At 40.7% G+C, this 21659-nt stretch overlaps 1 protein-coding gene across 1 annotated transcript in view; it reads left to right on the top strand.

Moving 5' to 3' along the window:
- Positions 1–21659, top strand: part of LOC112234685 (glypican-4) — a 95424-nt gene that overhangs the window by 1334 nt on the left and 72431 nt on the right. The window lies entirely within an intron of this gene.

The raw sequence follows: 21659 nt of genomic DNA, 5'->3' as shown, positions 1-21659 counted from the left end.
AGCAAATGAGTTTGACACCCCTGGGCTAAACTTGCATGGCTGTTGTTGCCTTATGCTGCATTTAGACGAGGAAAGCAAAAACCACAAGAAACACTGACGGCAAACGCAAGACGGTATGCGTTGCTATGGTGATTTTAGTAAATAAACCGTGCAGATCAACATCCGTTAGAAAACAACGCTATTGCAGAAGTTACAATATGTGTCCCGTGGCGGCTGACAAAATTCACCGCCAGCCTAAATGGCATTTACCTTATTTCTCGAATTGACAACAATGACATCTGGTTTACCGCTACATTATACTATCTAAACGCAGCATTACTTTTGTTTTTACTATATTCCACAGCAAAAAATAAACAGCAAATACTTGTCTCCTTCATTTATGAATTTTCTTCTTCTGATTTACAACTACAGGAACTAAAACAATATACAAACTGTGCAGTCCACTATTGTATACCCTGTCTTCCGAAGTGGTGTCTTTGCGGCCCTTATTACCTGCGGTGGTGTGGAGGAAAAGGTGGATATGTATTTGACATAAGAAGTCAATTTAGAGCATGCCACACAGTCTCTATCGGGGTAATAGTCTGTTAGATGTTTTTATTTCATTGTAAGACAGACAGGTACTTTTAAGACCAGATTTTTAGGGAAACAAAAAACATACATATTTTTAAATAGTATAACATCTTATTATTTACACAACTTTCTCAAAGAAATCATAACATTTCTCAAAGCTAAAGAAGAACATAATATATGCTACATTTTGAGTTAAAAAAGCTTAACTTTCCAGTTACAAGTAATTTACTGCTCAAAATCCCAGGTAAAAAGTCAGTTTGGGGAACAAGGTCCATATCCTTAATGTCCCATGTGTTTATTTATTTCCTTCAGTCTTTTTCTGGTCGGAATATGATTGGTCCCACGTGCGCACAGACCCCAGCCAAAGTTAACCCTCAATAGGCTGCACATTTAGTAAATCATGTATAGTTTCACTTCCTGTTGGAAGTAATGCACATTTTGGGGGAGATTCTAAATGGCTGAACAGTTGGATGTATGTTGGAACTTTCAGGCCATTTAGATTTAGTGCTGCATGGATCATATGTTGAATGTGGTTCTGGTCTCCTTTTCTCTCAAGTCATGATGTCATATTATCCATATCTTCACTTTTAACAAACATGGTCATCAGCATGTTGGTTCTTTGCATCACCTATTAGTAGGATTCTCTCTTCCAGCCACTGTGGCAGGTAGATTTAAAAAATCTACCAGCCATTTCAGATTTTTTACCAGCCAAATAATTTTTTTGACACTAAAATTACTCCAACAAAACACAAAAAACAGATGAGTGTGCTTTAGGATTTTTATAAAACAATAAATGTATTGCTAGTAAGAAGTAATGTGGTATATTGTTTAATTTCATACATTCTTTGTGACCTGTTTTTTTAAACCAAAATATCACAGAGAAACATTTATCTGCCCCTTTAATGTTTACATGTTTTATTTTTATTTCACCTTTATTTAGCCTGGTAGGCTAGTTGAGAACAAGTTCTCATTTATAAATGCGACCTGGCCAAGATAAAGCAAAGCAGTGCGACAAAAACAACACAGTTACACATGGAGTAAACAATAAACAAGTCAATAACACAGTAGAAAAAAAATTACATTTAGAAAAAAAAAAAGAGTATATACATTGTGTGCAAAAGGCATGAGGGAGGCGAATAATTACAATTTAGCAGATTAACACGAGTGATAAATGATCAGATGGTCATGTGCAGGTAGAGATACGGGTGTGCAAAAGAGCAGAAAAATAAATAAATAACAGTATGGTGTTGAGGTAGGTAAATTGGGTGGGCTATTTACCAATAGACTATGTACAGCTGCAGCGATCGGTTAGCTGCTCAGATAGCAGATGTTAAAAGTTGGTGAGGGAGATAAGTCTCCAACTTCAGCAATGTTTGAAATTCGTAAAATAAATATGTACGCTGAGGAACTTTCCACCTTGTCCACTGCTGTCCCGTCGATGTGGATAGGAGGGTGCTCCCTCTACTCTTTCCTGAAGTCCACGATCATCTGTTTTGTTGACGTTGAGTGAGAGGTTATTTTCCTGATACCACACTCCCAGAGCCCTCACCTCCCTGTAAGTCAATGAACTGCATTCTTACATAGGTATTCCTCTTGTCCAGATGGGATTGTGCAGTGTGATGGTGATTGCATCATCTGTGGACCTATGGGGCGGTAAGCAAATTTAAGTGGGTCTAGGGTATCAGGGAAGGTAGAGGTAATAGGATCCTTGAATAGTCTCTCAAAGCACTTCATGAAGACAGAAGTGAGTGCTTTGATGCGATAGTCATTTATATCAGTTGCCTTTGCATTCTTGGGTACAGGAACAATGGTGGCCATCTTGAAGCATGTGGGGACAGCAGACTGGGATAGGGAGAGATTATATATGTCAATACCAGTAAATACACCAGACAGCTGGTCAGCGCATGCTCTGAGGACGCGGTTTGGGATGCCGTCTGGGCCGGCTGTCTTCCAAGGGTTAACACGTTTAACTTTTTATGGCTGCAGGGGCAGTATTGAGTAGCTTGGATGAATGGTGCCCATATCAAACGGCCTGCTCCTCAGTCATAGTTGCTAATATTTGCATATTATTAGTATTGGATAGAAAACACTGACGTTTCTAAAACTGTTTGAATTATGTCTGTGAGTTTAACAGAACTCGTATAGCAGGCAAAAACCTGTGAAATTCCACTTCCTGTTTTTTTTTCCTGGAGGTGGCAGATTGTCAACCAAGGTCTCATTGAAATTACAGCGAGTTATGGATGGGTTTTCACTTCCTACACCTTCCATAAGATGTCAGCAGAAAATAGAACTGATGACTCTGACTCTAATGTGAAGAGGGGTCGATTGACACAGGAAATAGTCACCACAGCCATGAGTGGACCATGCTTTCATCAGGCGCGTTCACAGGGGAAGGACTTGCGTTCCACCGCTCATCTGAAGTAATTCTAATTTTCCGGTTGGAACGTTTTTCAAGATCTATGTAAACAACCTTCTAAAGATTGATTCAGTACATCGTTTGACATGTTTCTACTGACTGTTCCGGAACTTTTGGACATTTCGTCACGTTATAGTGGGCGCGCTTTGTGACTTTGGAATTGTTTACCAAACGCGCTAACCAAAGTAGCGTGTTTGGACATAAATAACAGACATTTTCAAATAACAGACATTTTCAAATGGTTGGACTGTGTTATCCTCAAAGTGAGCAAATAACGTGTTTAGCTTGTCTAGAAGCAAGAAGTCGATGTCTGCGACGTGGCTGGTGTTCCTTTTCTAGTCTGTGATCATCTGTAGACCCTGACACATACGTCTTGTGTCTGAGCCGTTGAATTGCAACTCCACTTTGTCTTCTGATGTTTTGCTTATTTGATTGCCTTGCGGAGGTAATGACTACTCTGTGTTCTGCCATATTTCCAGTGAACTTGCCATGGTTAAATGCGGTGGTTCACCCTTTCAGTTTTGCTCGAATGCTGCCATCTAACCACGGTTTCTGGTTAGGCTTGGTTTTAACTTCTTTGTGACAGGGGGCAGTATTTTCACATCCGGATTAAATGCATACCCAAATTCAAATGCATCCCCAGAAGGTAAGATATGTATATTATTAGTAGATGTGGATAGAACACACTCTGAAGTTTCTAAAACTGTTTGAATCATGTCTGTGAGTATAACAGAACTTATTTAGCAGGCGAAACCCCAAGGACAAACCATTCCAATTTTTTTTGAGGTCACTCTCTTTTCAATGGGGTTTCATTGGGAATCCAGATTTCCAAGGGACCTTCTTGCAGTCCCTATTGCTTCCACTGGATGTCAACAGTCTTTAGAAATTGGTTGAGGTTTTTCCTTTGTGTAATGAAGAAGTACGGCCATCTTGATCAAGGGTCACTTGAAGTGTACTGTTAGAGGCACGTGACCAGAAAGCTAGCTACAGTTTGTTTTCCTCCTGTATTGAACACAGATCATCCCGTCTTTTAGCGATTATTTACGTTAAAGAGCTAAAGTTGTATTACAAAAGTAGTTTGAAATGTTTTGGCAAAGTTTACAGGTAACTTTTGAGATATTTTGTAGTCACGTTGCGCAAGTTGGAACCAGTGTTTTTCTGGATCAAAACATTATGAACAACTAGCCTCAAAGTAGCTTGGTCATGAAAATCAGAAAAGCGGCGTTTGGGCATTATGCTCAGAAATCCACAGGCTCGAGCCGTCACAACAACGCAGACAAATTCCAAATAGTATCCGTAATGTCCACAGAAATATGTCAAACGTTTTTTATAATCAATCCTCGGGTTGTTTGTAAAATATATAATCAATAATATCAACCGCAACTGTCTTTTTCAGTAGGAGAGGGAGAGACAATGGCTGCCCCAAGCTGTGTCGTGCAAGCAAAACTCATGCGAACACCCAGCTATCCACTACGCAATGTTATCTTTCTCGCTCATTTTTCTAAATGAAAGCCTGAAACGATTTCTAAAGACTGACACCTTGGGGAAGCCATAGGAAAAGGAATCTGGTTGATATCCCTTTAAATGGAGCGAAGGCAGGCTATGGAACATGGAGCTTTCAAAATAGAAGCCACTTCCTGGTTTGATTTTCCTCAGGTTTCACCTGCAATATCAGTTCTGTTATACTCACAGACAATATTTTGACAGTTTTGGAAACTTTTATAGTGTTTTCTATCCTAATCTGGCTGATTTTCTTTTGATTTTCCCATGATGTCAAGCAAAGAGGCACTTAGTTTGAAGGTAGGCCTTGAAATACATCCACAGGTACACCCCCAATTGACTCAAATGATGTCAATTAGCCTATCAGAAACTTCTAAATCATTTAATGGAATTTTCCAAGCAGTTTAAAGGCAGTCAACTTAATATATGTAAACTGCTGACACACTGGAATTGTGATACAGTGAAATAATCTGTCTGTAAACAGTTGTTGGAAAAATGACATGTCATGCACAAAGTAGATGTCCTAACCGACTTGCCAAAACTGTAGTATGTTAACAAGAAATGTGTGGAGTGGTTGAAAACGAGTTTTAATGACTCCCACCCTAAGTGTATGTAAACTTCCGACTTCAACTGTAAGTCTCTCGGTCCTAGCTTTGATGTACCTGTACTGACCTTTTATTCTTGATGGTAGCGGGCTGAACAGGCCTTGGCTCGGGTGGCTGAGGTCCTTGATATATCGTTTTGGCCTTCCTGTGACACCTAGGGCTGTAAATGTCCTGGAGTGCAGGCATTATGCGCACCGGTGATGCGTTGGGCAGACCGCACCACCCTTTGGAGAGCCCTGCAGTTGTGGATGGTTGCCGTACCAGGTGGTGATACAGCCCGACAGGATGCTCTCAATGGTGCATCTGTAAAAATGTGACTTTCTTAGCGGCCAAGCCAGATTTCTTCAGCTTTCTGAGGTTGATGAGCCTCTGTTGCACCTTCTTCACCACACTGTGTGCGTGGACCATTTCAGATTGTCAGTGATGTGTACGCCAAGGAACTTGAAGCTTTTCACCTTTTCCACTGCAGCCCTGTCGTTGTGGATGGGGGCGTGTGCTCTCTGCTGTCTACGATCAGGTCTGGGCAGCTTTTATAGCTGCCAGGCCAGTGTTCGTGTGTGGTCTCTTCTGCTCCTGGACTGGTTACAGTTTTAACATCTAACTAATAAAAAAAGACTACATCCAACATGACAGTAGCTATCACAGTGCCATCCGTTTTGTCACCAAAGCCCCATATACTGCGCCGTTACTTCCAGTTCTCTGCTGCCAATAACCGGAACAAATTGCAAAAATTATTGAAGCTGGAGACTTATCTCCCTCTCTAACTTTAAGCATCTGCTGTCAGAGCAGCTTACCCAACACTGTACCTGTACACAGCCCATTTGTAAATAGCACACCCAACTACCTCATCCCCATATTGTTTTAGTTTTTTTGCTCTTTTGCACCCCAGTATCTCTACTTGCACATAATCATCTGCACATCATCATCTGCACATCTATCACTCCAGTGTTCATGCTAAATTGGAATTATTTTGCCACTGGTGTATTTATTGCCTTACCTTCCTAATCTTACTACATTTGCACACACTTTATATATACTTTTCTATTGTATTATTTACTATGTCTGTTTATCCCGAGTGTAACTGTTGTTTTTGTCACACTGCTTTGCTTTATCTTGGCCAGGTCGCAGTTGTAAATGAGAACTTGTTCTCAACTGGCCTACCTGGTTAAATAAAAAAATGTATTAAACATTTCCCTTAAGGTCAGTAATTTCTGTGAAACATTAAGAGACTTACCTAAGCTCAGTGTTAAGTGAAACAGAACCACAAAACAAGTGACCTGCTTTCATTATTGCAGAGACGGTGTACCTAGCCTAGTTAGTGTCAGCCTAATCAGTAGAACTTGCCTTCTTCCTTGTATTGATTTTATATCATTTTCCCATGTATGTTTATTCTATGTTACCAACGTTTTCCTCATAGTTCCTGGCACAAAAATCACGCTGTGTAACTACCATCAGACAAACCATGTTTGTCAAATGATAATTGTCATTACATGCCAAATACTTCAATATTTACCAGGAGGAATATGTATTGTGAACCTGGAGAGGAGTTGTGTGTGTGTGTGTGTGTGTGTGTGTGAGAGAGAGACGGACTTGCTTGACCTGGGGTGATCTGGGGGCTAGTGCACATGCCTGCTGGCTCAGTGGTGTAGCAGCAGCCTTATCAGTATCCTGTCCCGTGGTGACCTGGCAGCACTGTGACCTGTGTTCCTCCTGGCACCCGCCGCCTTATCCACATTCACAGACAAATAAGCTTATCATTCCCACCACAAACAAATTATATTTGTTCCACATGGCTCCCTATGTAGTGCACTCATTTTTGACCAGGGTGCCATTTGAAATGTAACCCAAGCCTGCCAGAGCATTGCACCTGGCAGACCTGAACCAACAAACCGAGTACTTGTAGTTAGGTTGTGCCGGTCTTGTACAGTAGCTAAATTATTTTAGATCTGACCTGACACAATGGCTGGTGTTCAATTTATCTCAAGTATGTTATTTTTTTCCACATTCTGATCCTTTAATGTAACATTAGTACGACATTGATACTGAATTTTATTTTTATTTAACTAGGCAAGTCAGTTAAGAACAAATTATTTTTTACAATGACGGCCTAGGAAAAGTGGGTTAATTGCCTTGTTCATGGGCAGAACGACAGATTTTTACCATATCAGTTTGGGGATTTGATCTAGCATCCTTTCGGTTACTGGCCCAACGCTCTAACCAATGGGCTACCTGCCGCCCAAATGATTACTGCATTGTTTGGTTTAGAACTAGCAAGAAAGGCATTTAACTGTACGTGTGCACGTGACATTAATAAATCCTCTTAAGGAGGCTGCGAATTTTCGCAGCTTTTTGTTAAAAATCGCGCAACATTTCAGCGTCCTGCTATTCATGCCAGGAATATAGTATATGCATATGATAAGTGTGTGTGTATAGAAAACACCCTGAAGTCTCTAAAACTGGTTAAATCGTGTCTGTGGCTAGAACATAACGTGTTTAGGAGTCAAAATCCTTTGAAAAACTGCTCACCAAAAACACAAAAATAATATCCATCCGCCAGTCAATGTATTGTCTAAGGCTGAAGAAAATACATGTCAAGCCCCTGTAAACGCCTACAGCTTCCACACGATGTCGCCAATGCTGTCATTTAGGGGCTGCTTTATCCTTGGTTTGGAAACGTGACGCATTTCCTTTCTTTGGGCTCACCACAGGATGTTTTGAATGTGAAAACATGGACGATGATTTCAAGACTTGCTGCTATCGAATACAGATCGCCCCGTGATCAATTTAATAGACTATTAACGTTTATTAATACCTAAAGTTGGTTTAGAAAAGTAATTTGAAGTGATTTGTAAAGGTATATAGGTAACTTTTGTAATTTTAAAAAGTGACGTTGCGTCATGTAAAGGGGCATTTTTCTGGATCAGACCGGTCTTCAGCAAATCACATTTTGGGTATACAATGACGGATTTAATCGGGAAAAAGACCCAATTGTGATGTTTATGTGACATATAGGAGTGCCAAGAAAGAAGCTCGTCAAAGGTAATGAATGTTTTATATTTTATTTCTGCGTTTTGGGTACCGCCGGCTACCGCAAAATCTGTTGTTTTGTTGACGGTCTGGTATTCTGGGGGGTGCATGCTATCATAATAGCTTCTCATGCTTTCGCCGAAAAGCATTTTACAAATCTGACTTGGTGGCTAGATTCACTACCTTGCATTTGTGTTTTAATGAAAGTTTGAGTTTTATCGAAAACAATAGGTGGCGCTCTAAAATATCCGCTGATTTGATCCCGCCACAGGAACATCCTCCCTAACAAGTTTTAAAACGTGAAACATATGACGTGTATTCCCATTATAGATGTCAGCATTTTGTGGTATATCAGTAGCATCAGTGGAATGACCGTGTGTTTTGTTTATCTATGGATTAAGAGGTCGCACTGCCATCTCTCACTATCCCTCACACCATCGGGCTGGCCCAATCCTCACCCCACTGCACCAGTGAGTGACAGATCAGTGGGGAGTGGATGCAGTGTGTGGGAACAGTGGGGCACCCTCTTTTTTTTAGGGCAGTCTGCCTCCCTCCATGCACCATTCCACACAAGACCCCCAAGACCCACCACAGGGTCCCTGGAGCTGGGAACAACAACAACAGAGGGAGAGAGGCCCGGAGTGACAGACTGAGGCACACACAGAAAGAGAGGGGGATTTGACTTGCAGAAAAAGAGGGGGGAAAGGGATTTACTGTGTTACCAAGAAACAAAAAGTCTGTATGAGGGAGTGATCGGTGAACATGTGACACAGCTCAGGGAATTTAAAGAATATGGTCCTGGGTGAGATGCATGTGCTCTTATGACTCACTCTCGATCTCTCAATGTCAATTTAAGGGCTTTATTGGCATGGGAAACACATTTTTAACAAGTTAAATAAACTAAAACAATTAACAGTAAACATTACACTCAAAAGTTCCAAAATAGACTTTTCAAATGTCATTATGTGCAAGTAAAGTAGAAAAGGGAAAATAAACATAAATATGGGTTGTATTTATAATGGTGTTTGTTCTTCACTGGTTACACGTTTTTTGTGGCGACAGGTCACAAATATTGCTGCTGTGATGGCACACTGGTGTTTCTCCCAATAGATATGGGAGTTTATCAAAATTGGGTTTGTGAGTATGTGTAATAAGACCCTTTTACCACATTTCGTTACAGCCGTTTCTAAAATGGATTTGAAAAATCCTCAATCGACAAACAATACCCCATAATGACAAACAAATAGTTTTTATATTTTTTGCAAATGTATTAACAATAGAAAACATACCTTAATTACATAAGTATTCAGACCCTCTGCTATGAGACTCGAAATTGAGCTCAGCTGCATCCTGTTTACATAGTTTCTCAAGGATGATCAATCTACAACTTGATTGGAGTCCAGCTGTGATAAATTCAATTGATTGGACAGGCACACACCTGTCTATATAAGGTCCCACATAAGGTCGAAGGAGTTGTCCGTAGAGCTCCGAGACAGGATTGTGTCAAGACACAGATCTGGAGAAGGGTACCAAAACATTTGTGTGCAGCATTGAAGGTCCCCATCATTCTTAAATGGAAGATGTTTGGAACTAGAGGTCGACGATTAATTTGGGCCGATTTCAAGTTTTTATAACAATCGGTAATCTGCATTTTTGGATGCTGATTGTACTCCACGGGGAGACTGCGTGGCTGGCTGACCACCTGTTGCGAGAGTGCAGCAAGGAGCCAAGGTAGGTTGCTAGATAGCATTTCGCTTACCTTAAAAAAAAAAACTAGCAATCTTCACATAATCACTAGTTAACCCCTCTATGTTATGTGGGACGCCGTCCTACCTGGCCAACATCCAGTGAGATTGCATAGCGCCAAATACAGAAATACTCATTATAAAAATTTAGAAAAAATACAACTATTTGACATAGGTTTAAAGATTAACTTCTTGTGAATCCAACCACTGTGTCAGATTTCAAAAATGCTTTGCGGTGAAAGCATACCGTACGATTATTTGACAACATAGCTCAGCAGACAAATCATTACAAACAGTAACCAGCCAAGTAGGAGTTACACAAGTCAGAAATAGAGAAAATTAATCCCTTACCTTTTGATCTTCATATGTTTGCACTCAGAGGACATTAATTTATTCAGTAAATGTTCCTTTTGTTCAATAAATCTCTATATTCGAAAACCTCCGTTTTGTTCGTGTTTTCTTCAGTAATCCACAGGCTCAAACGCAGTCACAGAAAAATCCAAATTGTATCCGTAAAGTTCATAGAAACATGTCAAACGATGTTTGTATTCTATCCTCAGGTTGTTTTTAGCCAAACAGGTGATGATTTAACAAGCGCATTCGTGAAAAAAGCACTGTCGTTGCACCAATGTACCTAACCATGAACATCAATGCCTTTTCTTAAAATCAATACATTTTTTAAAAACCTGCATATTTAGTTAATATAAATTCATGCTAGCAGGCAATATTAAATAGGGAAATTGCATCAGTTCTCTTGCGTTCTGTGCAAGCAGAGTCAGGGTATATGCAGCAGTTTGGGCCGCCTGGCTCGTTGCAAACTGTGTGAAGACCATTTCTTCCAAACAAATTCCGTAATTAATTGGCCAGAATTTTGCACAATTATGACATAACATTGCACAACCTTCAATGTAACAGCAATATTTAGACTTATATACAGAACGGTTCTGTATTCCGCAAAGAATAAATGTTTTGTTTTTGAAATGATAGTTTCTGGATTTGACCATATTAATGACCTAAGGCTTTTATTTCTGTGTGTTTTTATTATATTATAATTAAGTCTATGATTTGATAGAGCAGTCTGACTGAGTGGTGGTAGACAGCGACAGGCTCGTATGCAGTACTTTCCTGCGTTTGACAGCAGCTTTTCGCAATGCTTGAAGCACAGTGCTGTTTATGACTTCAAGCCTATCAACTCCTGAGATTAGGCTGGTAATACTGTAGTGCCTATAAGAACATCCAATAGTCAAAGGTGAATGAAATACAAATGGTATAGAGAAATAGTCCTATAACTACAACCTAAAACATCTTAACTGGGAATATTGAAGACTCATGTTAAAGGAACCACCAGCTTTCATATAGTCTCATGTTCTGAGCAAGCAACTTAAACGTTAGCCTTTTTACATGGCACATATTGCACTTTTACTTTCTTCTCAACACTGTTTTTGCGTTATTTAAACCAAATCCAACATGTTTCATTTATTTGAGACTAAATTGATTTTATTTATGTATTATATTAAGTTAAAATAGGTGTTCTTTCAGTATTGTTGTAATTATTTTATATATTAATCAGTATCGGATTTTTTTTGGTCCTCCAACAATCGGTATCGGTGTTGAAAAATCCTAATCAGTTGACATCTATTTGGAACCACCAAGACTCTTCATAGAGCTGGCCGCTTGGCCAAACTGAGCAATCGTGGGGAGAAGTGCCTTATTCTGGGAGGTAACCAATAACCCAATGGTCACTGACAGAGCTCCAGAGTTCCTCTGTGGAGATGGTTGTCCTTCTGGAAGGTTTTCCCATCTGCAGCACTCTACCAATCAGGCCTTTATGGTAGAATGGCCAGATGGAAGCCATTCCTCAGTAAAAGGAACATGACATCCCGCTTGGAGTTTGCCAAAAGGCACCTAATGGACTCTCAGACCATGAGAAACAAGGTTCTCTGGTCTGATGAATCCAAGAATAAAAACTCTTTTGGCCTGAATGCCAAGTGTCACATCTGGAGGAAATCCGGCACCATCCCTTCGATGAAGCATGCCGGTGGCAGCATCATGCTGTGAGGATTTCTTTCAGCGGCAGGGACTGGGAGAGTAGTCAGGATCGAGGGAAAGATGAACGGAGCAAAGTAGAGAGATCCTTGATGAAAACCTGCTCAGGACCTCAGACTGGGGCAAAAGTTCGACCCGAAGCACACAGCCAAGACAACACAGTAGTGGCTTTGGGGCAAGTCTCTGAATATCCTTGAGTGGCCCAGCAGAGCCTGGACTTGAACCCGATGGAATATCTCTGGAGATACCTGAAAATAGCTTTGCAGCGACGCTCCATCCAACCTGGCAGAGCTTGAGAGGATTTGCAGGGAAGAATGGGAGAAACTCCCCAAAGAGTTTGCCAAGCTTGTATTGTCATACCCAAGAAGACTCGGGGTTGCAAAAGGTGCTTCAACAGGGTACTGAAAGGGTCTGAATACTTATGTAAATATTTTTTTTATATACATTTGCTAACATTTCTTAAAAAAAAAACGTTTTTGCTTTGTCATTATAGGTTATCGATGAGCAAATACATTTAAAAAAAAATCCCATGTAATGTCATGGGAATTCTTACACAGGGACACTCAGTCAATCTTAAATTAATCATTTGTTTATCATCAGCATGCTCAAAAGAGGTTCCAACCAACTCAATGTACCAAGTACACATGTCGATCAGGAGCTCCACCACGGACAGTCCAGTTAGTTATTTTTGCATGATTTAGCTTATTCATCAATCATAATTAATTTGTCATTAACGTTTGCATGACCAATACTGGGTCATGCATGTGACAGACCAATACCTCACGAGGCTTCTTCTCTCTTAACTGAGATTTCCCTTTCTCAAAACAAGGATCTGGGTGTACTGTCAAATTGCAGATACTGATAGTGAGGATTTGTTCAGTCAGTCACAGGAATTGGTTATTAGAAAAGCACAAACTTAAACATTTCGATCACACAAACAAAATGTGGAAAAAGTGAAGGTCTGAATATACTGTATGTATGATCTATGTGTATGTTTCTTAATTTGTAGCATTGTGTGGCGATTGCTATCTATCCACATTGTAGAGATCAGCACAGCAGGCAAACATGTGGCGAGCTGTCATTTGCCTCAGCACTTTTTTTTTGATTTGCTTTAATAAAAAATATTAAACCTGAAGAAGGCACAGTGATGCAGAAACGTTGGTGTTTTGCCCAATAAATTACTGGGTGTTGGTATATGTAGTGTGCAACTCTCTCTTTTTATAGCTTACAGTTTAATCACCTTTAGTCAGTACCTGTACACATTAATTTTATCTGGGTGTGTGCCAGCTCATGCTTTTTATTAATGAATAATATTGACTTTGTCCCCCTTTTTAAAGTACTTTTGTTTAGAGTGATTTGCCTCATGATTTGTTTGACAGGATTTGGTTTTCATCCTCCCTAGGATAATATATTACATTTAAAGCACTTTCCGTTATACTTGAATAGGGTGGCAAAGGCTCGGAAACATTCCAGTAAATTTCCAGATTTCCATGGGAAGTTAAGCCCTGGAATTTTGGGAATTTTACTTAAATTCATCAAAGTTAGCTTATAACAGTGAAACTTTTTTGTGGGCTACACATAAGGCAATTCTAGGTTTTGTGGCATGTTTTGGTTAAACTATCCCCAATGGAATTGCAACCCCCTGCATGCAGTGCACTCTTCCATCACATGTACAGCTGATTCTCAAGATCTTGCACACTAATGAAATGCTATTGAGCCACACTACTGCACTGTCTGAGCCAAGGACTACATGCTTTCTGGTACGTTTTGATTACAATACTAGGTGGGTGAATATATTTTATATGACATACATGATTTTTTGTTAACTAGTAAATTGTAGCCTACAGCAAAGTGTGTTTAAATAATTTCTAACTTGGTAACAATTTCTTCTAGTTAGTTTTTGCTACCATGTGGGTGTTAGCTTGCTTGAGCCTGCTAACTGAGGAGTGTTAATTCACCTGTTTCCATTCATGTTTCATTTGAAAACATTTATCGTACAATGGAGTTGTTTAATCTAAATGCTTAACTTTTTATCTGTACATCAAATTATATTTTGGGTTTAACTTTTTTTCTAATCTTTACAGGAAAATGCCACGGGCACTATCTGATATATGGAGACATTTCACTGCAGCTAATGTACAGTGCCTTGCGAAAGTATTCGGCCCCCTTGAACTTTGCGACCTTTTGCCACATTTCAGGCTTCAAACATAAAGATATAAAACTGTATTTTTTTGTGAAGAATCAACAACAAGTGGGACACAATCATGAAGTGGAACGACATTTATTGGATATTTCAAACTTTTTTAACAAATCAAAAACTGAAAAATTGGGCGTGCAAAATTATTCAGCCCCCTTAAGTTAATACTTTGTAGCGCCACCTTTTGCTGCGATTACAGCTGTAAGTCGCTTGGGGTATGTCTCTATCAGTTTTGCACATTGAGAGACTGAAATTTTTTCCCATGCCTCCTTGCAAAACAGCTCGAGCTCAGTGAGGTTGGATGGAGAGCTTTTGTGAACAGCAGTTTTCAGTTCTTTCCACAGATTCTCGATTGGATTCAGGTCTGGACTTTGACTTGGCCATTCTAACACCTGGATATGTTTATTTTTGAACCATTCCATTGTAGATTTTGCTTTATGTTTTGGATCATTGTCTTGTTGGAAGACAAATCTCCGTCCCAGTCTCAGGTCTTTTGCAGACTCCATCAGGTTCTTCCAGAATGGTCCTGTATTTGGCTCCATCCATCTTCCCATCAATTTGAACCATCTTCCCTGTCCCTGCTGAAGAAAAGCAGGCCCAAACCATGATGCTGCCACCACCATGTTTGACAGTGGGAATGGTGTGTTCAGGGTGATGAGCTGTGTTGCTTTTACGCCAAACATAACGTTTTGCATTGTTGCCAAAAAGTTCAATTTTGGTTTCATCTGACCAGAGCACCTTCTTCCACATGTTTGGTGTGTCTCCCAGGTGGCTTGTGGCAAACTTTAAACAACACTTTTTATGGATATCTTTAAGAAATGGCTTTCTTCTTGCCACTCTTCCATAAAGGCCAGATTTGTGCAATATACGACTGATTGTTGTCCTATGGACAGAGGTCTCCCACCTCAGCTGTAGATCTCTGCAGTTCATCCAGAGTGATCATGGGCCTCTTGGCTGCATCTCTGATCAGTCTTCTCCTTGTATGAGCTGAAAGTTTAGAGGGACGGCCAGGTCTTGGTAGATTTGCAGTGGTCTGATACTCCTTCCATTTCAATATTATCGCTTGCACAGTGCTCCTTGGGATGTTTAAAGCTTGGGAAATCCTTTTGTATCCAAATCCGGCTTTAAACTTCTTCACAGCAGTATCTCGGACCTGCCTGGTGTGTTCCTTGTTCTTCATGATGCTCTCTGCGCTTTTAACGGACCTCTGAGACTATCACAGTGCAGGTGCATTTATACCGAGACTTGATTACACACAGGTGGATTGTATTTATCATCAGTCATTTAGGTCAACATTGGATCATTCAGAGATCCTCACTGAACTTCTGGAGAGAGTTTGCTGCACTGAAAGTAAAGAGGCTGAATAATTTGGATGCCCAATTTCTCAGTTTTTGATTTGTTAAAAAAGTTTGAAATATCCAATAAATGTCGTTCCACTTCATGATTGTGTCCCACTTGTTGTTGACTCTTCACAAAAAAATACAGTTTTATATCTTTGTTTGAAGCCTGAAATGTGGCAAAAGGTCGCAAAGTTCAAGGGGGCCGAATACTTTCGCAAGGCACTGTAGATGGAAAAGCTGTGTACATTTGCAAAAACTGTGCCAAATCATATGTGAATAATGCAACAAAGATGCAGAATCATCTGGCCAAGTGCATAAAGTTCCCTCAGTGCTCACAACAAGCAACCTCTGACAAAAGTCCCTCTACTTCTATTCGAGGTGAAAATTATGAATCAGACACCTCATTGATAGCAACAGCTCATGGTCCTCCTGGAATCAGAAGTTATTTTGAATCAATGGAGGAACTTAGTCAGAGAAATGCTGATGAATGTCTTGCTCGAGCTGTGAATGCAACTGGTTCACCTCTGATCCTCACAGGAAATATGTATTGGAAGAGATTTCTGAATGTTCCCTGATGGGTGGTCAAATGCTCGTGAGCAAGGAATAATTAACTTCATCTCCACCACTCAACCAATACACTACAACAGCCCAGACACAAGGGACAACAGACACACCGGTCTGCACATTGCAGATAAGCTGAAGGCAGTCCTCCATGACCTTGGACAACACAAGGTATTTGCACTGGTGACAGATAATGCTTCAAACATGAAGGCTGCTTGGTCTAAAGTGGAGGAGTCCTACCCTCACATCACACCCGTTGTCTGTGCTGCTCATGCATTGAATCTGCTCCTCAAGGACATCATGGCACTGACAACAATGGATACAGTCTACAAGAGAGCCAAGGAAATGGTTAGGTAAGTGAAGGGTCATCAAGTTATAGAAGCAATCTACCTCACCAAGCAAAGTGAGAAGAATAATAGCACCACATTGAAGCTGCCCAGCAACACCTGTTGGGGTGGTGTCATCATGTTTGACAGTCTCCTGGAGGGGAAGGAGTCTCCAAGAAATGGCCTTATCACAGTCTGCCGATATCGAGAGCCCCGTCAAGAGGAACCTATAGCAGTAGCCATTGCACTGATTGAGGGAGACAATGCCATCCTGTCTGATGTTCAGACTCTGCTTAAAGATGTAAGAGAAGAAATCCTTACTGCACTGCCCACTTCACTGTTGTTCCAAGCAGAGGAAACTGCAGTTCTGAAATCCATCAAAAAGCATGAAGACTTCTGCCTGAAGCCCATACACGCCACACCGTGCATGTTGGACCCCAAGTATGCTGTCTGGTGCAGAGATCAATAAGGCCTATGGTGTCATCACTACCATGTCTTGCCACTTTGGCCTGGATGAAGGCAGGGTTCTTGGCAGTCTGGCGAAGTACACTTCCAAGCAAAGGCTTTGGGATGGAGATGCAATATGGCAGTCATGCCAACATATCTCATCAGCCACCTGGTGGAAGGGACTTTGTGGATCTGAGGCGCTTTCCCCTGTTACCTCCATCATCCTCCAAATCCCACCAACATCAGCCGCAAATGGTCCTTGTCTGGGAACACACACACAAAAGCACGCAATAGGGTGACCAATACAAGGGTTGAAAAATTGGTGGCCTGAAAACGTTTTAGGGAGATGCGATGGATCATTGGGGATTGTTCAATATTCCCTTTTTTGTTGTTCATTTAAATCATCCCCATGTGAAGAGTCAACTCATTTAATTAAAGTTCAATTTGTAACTAAATCTTTATTTTTTATTTTGGATGGATTTAATAATTTGCATTTGTCAATTTATGATAAGGTTCAAGTTTTATGTTTCTGTCTCCATATGCTATGCTATTTATATCCAATGCAAAAAACATCTACAATTAAATGGTATTAATATTAATTTGCATATATTTCCGTTCATTCCCACGGAGGTTTCCATCTCTGAATATTCTCCAAAATGTGCAACCCTATACAAGAATATCATCTTGGTACATAAAATATAAAACGTTTAGAAAATGTGAAGTTAAATGAGAAAAAAGGCTAATCAAAGCCTCAATCTTTTTAAATAAAGGTTTGAAAATCTACAAATAGTTTGGTCAGTAAGTTTGAGCATGGTGGTACTCCCTGAAAGAAAAACTAGGCTTTGTGAGAACTGGAGACTGCTATTTGGGACAGAAAACGTGTTAAACTGTTGGGAAAACTTGACCCATCTGATAGTTGCTGTGATTTATTGACACGTCCTCTCCAGAGTTGGTCGGCCATGACTAAAGCCCAATAAACCATTTGCATTTAGGTTTAGTCTTACCAAATTCTCTTTGACAGTTGGCTATGAGTCATTTTCTTCCCACCGCCCTAGTTGGTGTCCAGTTTCCCCAAGTCCAGCAGGTATATCAGAATCATTGTTGCTTTGAGTGCGCAGAAACCTGATCTTGTACCTGACCTCATTCAGCCTTTCATTTACTTCTGATTGACAGTACAACATGGGGTTTGTGTAAGGCTCCTTAAGTAAAGTGTTTTTTCTCCTTTTAATGTCTTATTTGTGTACTGTGAGTCAGTGGAAAGTGGAAGGGAGGGAGGGCGGGTGGAAGGATGAGTCAGGAAGGTTTTTTTGTGCCTGTTTTTTTTCCCCCTCCGCCTCTATCTTCCCATGGGATAATCATGCTGTGCTGTAACCTGTTATCTGCAAATCTGGGGAGATGATGTACACACACATATCCACACATTCTTTAGCACACGCCCAGATCGTAAAGGTGGAATCCAACGTTGACAGAACTCACCGGCTCATAAAGAGCACATACCTACCTGGAAGAAAGACAGTGAGAATGTTGTCCTCCCACTGTCCCAAGGATGCAACGGATGTTTGTTGCTTAACTAGCTGCTTAGGGTTTTGACCCATTATTTTAAACTGATGACATTGCTTTGCCCACCTGTGTGTGTATTTGTTGGCCCTGGGCCTTGCAGCAGTCAGAGCTCCTGCTAGTATCTCTACTACTACTACTACTGCTAAGAGTACTTAGACTACTATGATTAATACCGTTGTTACTACTATTTTCTATATAGAGCCAACGGGGCTCTGGTCAAAAGTAGTGCACTCTATTGAGAAGAGGGTGCCATTTGGGAGTTGGATCAGAGACTAGGTAAATGTGTTCCACACTGCGTAGTAATGCACTTACACCACGCTGCTCTACATTCACAGGTCACAGATACAAAGATTGCCTTTCCATGCCAGTTGCCCGTTATGAGACATTGATACAATTATAAACATGTGACACACAAGTCTTGATAGTTTCCCACTAGTTCCCTATAATAGTTTGTGACTGAGTAGTCCCTGTGATAAGTCCTGGTAGCTAGCCGACTTTCTATTGAAACGTGTGGAAGTGCAGGAGCTAGTTCAATCATTGACAAAGCACTGACCTTGGAAGTAGTGTAGCGGCGAGCTTTTGTGTGGGGAGACAAAGGTAGAGACGGTGGGCTGTGCTAGGGAGGGAGAGCGAGGGGAAAAAGACACAGAGCGAGAGGCCAGTGCCATGTTGTGGAATCTCCCCAGGGGCTTCTGGGAAAAAGTTCATGGATGAAAGCATTTTGGAATAGTATGGAAATTGATAGTTTTAATTGGCCAAAGGCCCCGACTGGTTTAGCCATCAGCGATGGACTCCCCAGTGGCAGGGGGTTAGGATTTATGGGTCGCTGTGTGTGTTTTTGTTTGTGTAACTGTGTGTGTGTGTGTGTTCGACTGGATTAATTTACATTTGAGGGTTGTTTTCTTGAACTCTAGCAGTATGTCAACAATTCAGGAAAATATATTAGGCTGCTGATGGTCTTTACCATAGCCTTAGGAAATGCCATGGCTGTTTGCAGTCCTAATTTTAACCTGTTACAATGCCTATAGCTGTGTCAGTGCCATGTTGTGGTGCTGTTAAACAGAAGAGACTTGTTGAGGTTTCACCCTGGCCTCAGCGTACATGTCTACATTCAATGTTGTCATCCAAAAAGCACATTTTGACACTTTGGTGTTTTGACAGCTGTGTTTTGGAAGAGATTTGAATCCTTGATTTATTTAGCGAAACAATTTTGCACCGACACTTTCCAAAGTCTTGCGGCTGGCTGCTTTAGTGTAGAATATCTCCCTCCAAATTGAACTCTCCTTAACCAAAGCTCCTGATCTCATAATGGAATGTTGAGCATTCTTTTAAATGGATTATTGGGTCAGTCAAAAGCACATGTTACAGGCAGGGCTAACATTTCTCAATGCTTGCCCACTAATGTTGAGAAGTTGGTGTGTTTGGTATGGTTGTTGGACACTGATATCCTATTAAATTAGTAAAGTTCTACATGTAGTTCTGTGATGTTGGAGCTGAGCTGGTTCCTGTCACTTTTAGCGCAAAGGCAGGCAGCCATTAATTTATGGTAATGAATACTAGTCGTCATATGATTATCTGTGACAGATAACTGGTCAGAGATTACCCTACATTGCAGTTAATCAATGCTGTTCTAAGAGTTGATTGCTTTAATTGTTGCAGTGAGTTAAAAAAAAACGTTCTTTCGACCAATTGATTGGTGTAAATTTAATAACATGTATTTTTCCAATAAGACACTTCCTATGTGTTTTAATCAAATCAACTATATGCAGCGACCACTATAGAACTTCAAGTGTTTATCAACTGTTCATGTTGTTGAAGCTTCAACATAATTATAGCCATTTATGACTGAAAAGATCTGTTACCAAAATCCCTAAATTGTTGAAGAAAAATATTCCCTTTACGTGACACATGTATCCATCGTATGCATGTGACCAATAGGGCCTGACCTATAGCATATCATAATCACATCAGTAAATTGGTTCTAACAAACTGAACACGTGACTCTAAAATGAATACAGAACATGTGACAAACTCGAAACAGGGGAATGTTTACTGGTTGCTCACGAGGTAAAAGTGAAGTAGGATGTGTGGAATAAATGTGACTAGTTGTGGAAAATACTGGAGAGCAAGAAAAATAAGAGCGCAAGCACTGCATGCATATTATGTGTGCAAACAGGTGCTGTTAGATTACAAAATCAATTTTCTTACTGTTTGGAACAATGTAAATGCCACTAAATAAATTACAAACGTACCAGAGAGTCTTGTTTTTTTGTAAAGCCTTTATGATAGCAAAGACTAAAAACAGTCGCATTCATTTGTGAAAGCAATTTCCAAAATGCAACAGTTTATTTAACAGGCACATTTAACAGTTAGGCTATTGATTATAGACTTAAGTTGGTGTTTCCTCTTCACTTTTCTTAGACAAAATATCACTTGCCTTAATTGTCTTCTCCTAACTCCGTTGCTGCCTCCGTCACATTATTCTCAACACTAATATGCTGGTTAACGTTGCTATTATGCACAAGCAACATGGTCTAGGAAAAGGCGCCAATTCAACATCTATCGATCGCAGGAGAAAGCGTTTCTTTTCTAAAATATTATTTTTATTAGTGTTGCACCATTGTTTTTATGTAATATAACATATACATTTTCAGTAGCACATGTCTTAGTGATGGACTGCCATCCCCTCGGCCTCCACAATGGATCAGTCCACTCAAACAGGCACGAATCAGACCGGTGTCTTGTACACCATGACACTGTCTTTTCTTTGCTACTGCTCCACTAAAGAAATCTCTGTCGACCAACAGCCTGTCGACCAAACCAGTCAGTGGGGTCAGCCCTAATTCAGATACCAATGCATGGTGCTAATTGGAACTGATTGGTTGCTGAATGGCAACTGCAGTGAGAGTACTGAGTTCCTATAGGGGGATGAGCCAGAGTAGGACTGTGTCCCAAATGGCACCCTATTCCCTTTATAGTGCATTACTTTTGACCATAGCCATGTACTGTGCTCCTCGCATAGTCTGTTCTGGACTTGGGGATTGTAAAGAGACCTCTGGTGGCATGTCTTGTGGGGAATGCATGGGTGTGCTAGTAGACAGCTGGTACATTCAGCTGGCTGGGTTGTCTGTGTGCTGAAAGCGGCTTCCTGCCAGCCGGCGGCTGCTTAGGGTCAGCATGTTTATGCAGCATGGGATATCCTGCTTGTTAGCACACTTCCTCGTTAACACAGCACCCGCCCTCCTTGTCGGGGTGAGAGGGGATGTCTGGCTGGCCAATCATTTGCCTGCTGACCGCTCGCATCATGGTGGGCATTAAT

The sequence above is a fragment of the Oncorhynchus tshawytscha genome, linkage group LG03 (assembly GCF_018296145.1).
Source record: "Oncorhynchus tshawytscha isolate Ot180627B linkage group LG03, Otsh_v2.0, whole genome shotgun sequence".
Classification (NCBI taxonomy): Eukaryota; Metazoa; Chordata; class Actinopteri; order Salmoniformes; family Salmonidae; genus Oncorhynchus; species Oncorhynchus tshawytscha.
The sequence above is the reverse complement of the archived record's forward strand: the minus strand, read 5'-3'. Positions and strand labels throughout refer to the sequence as shown.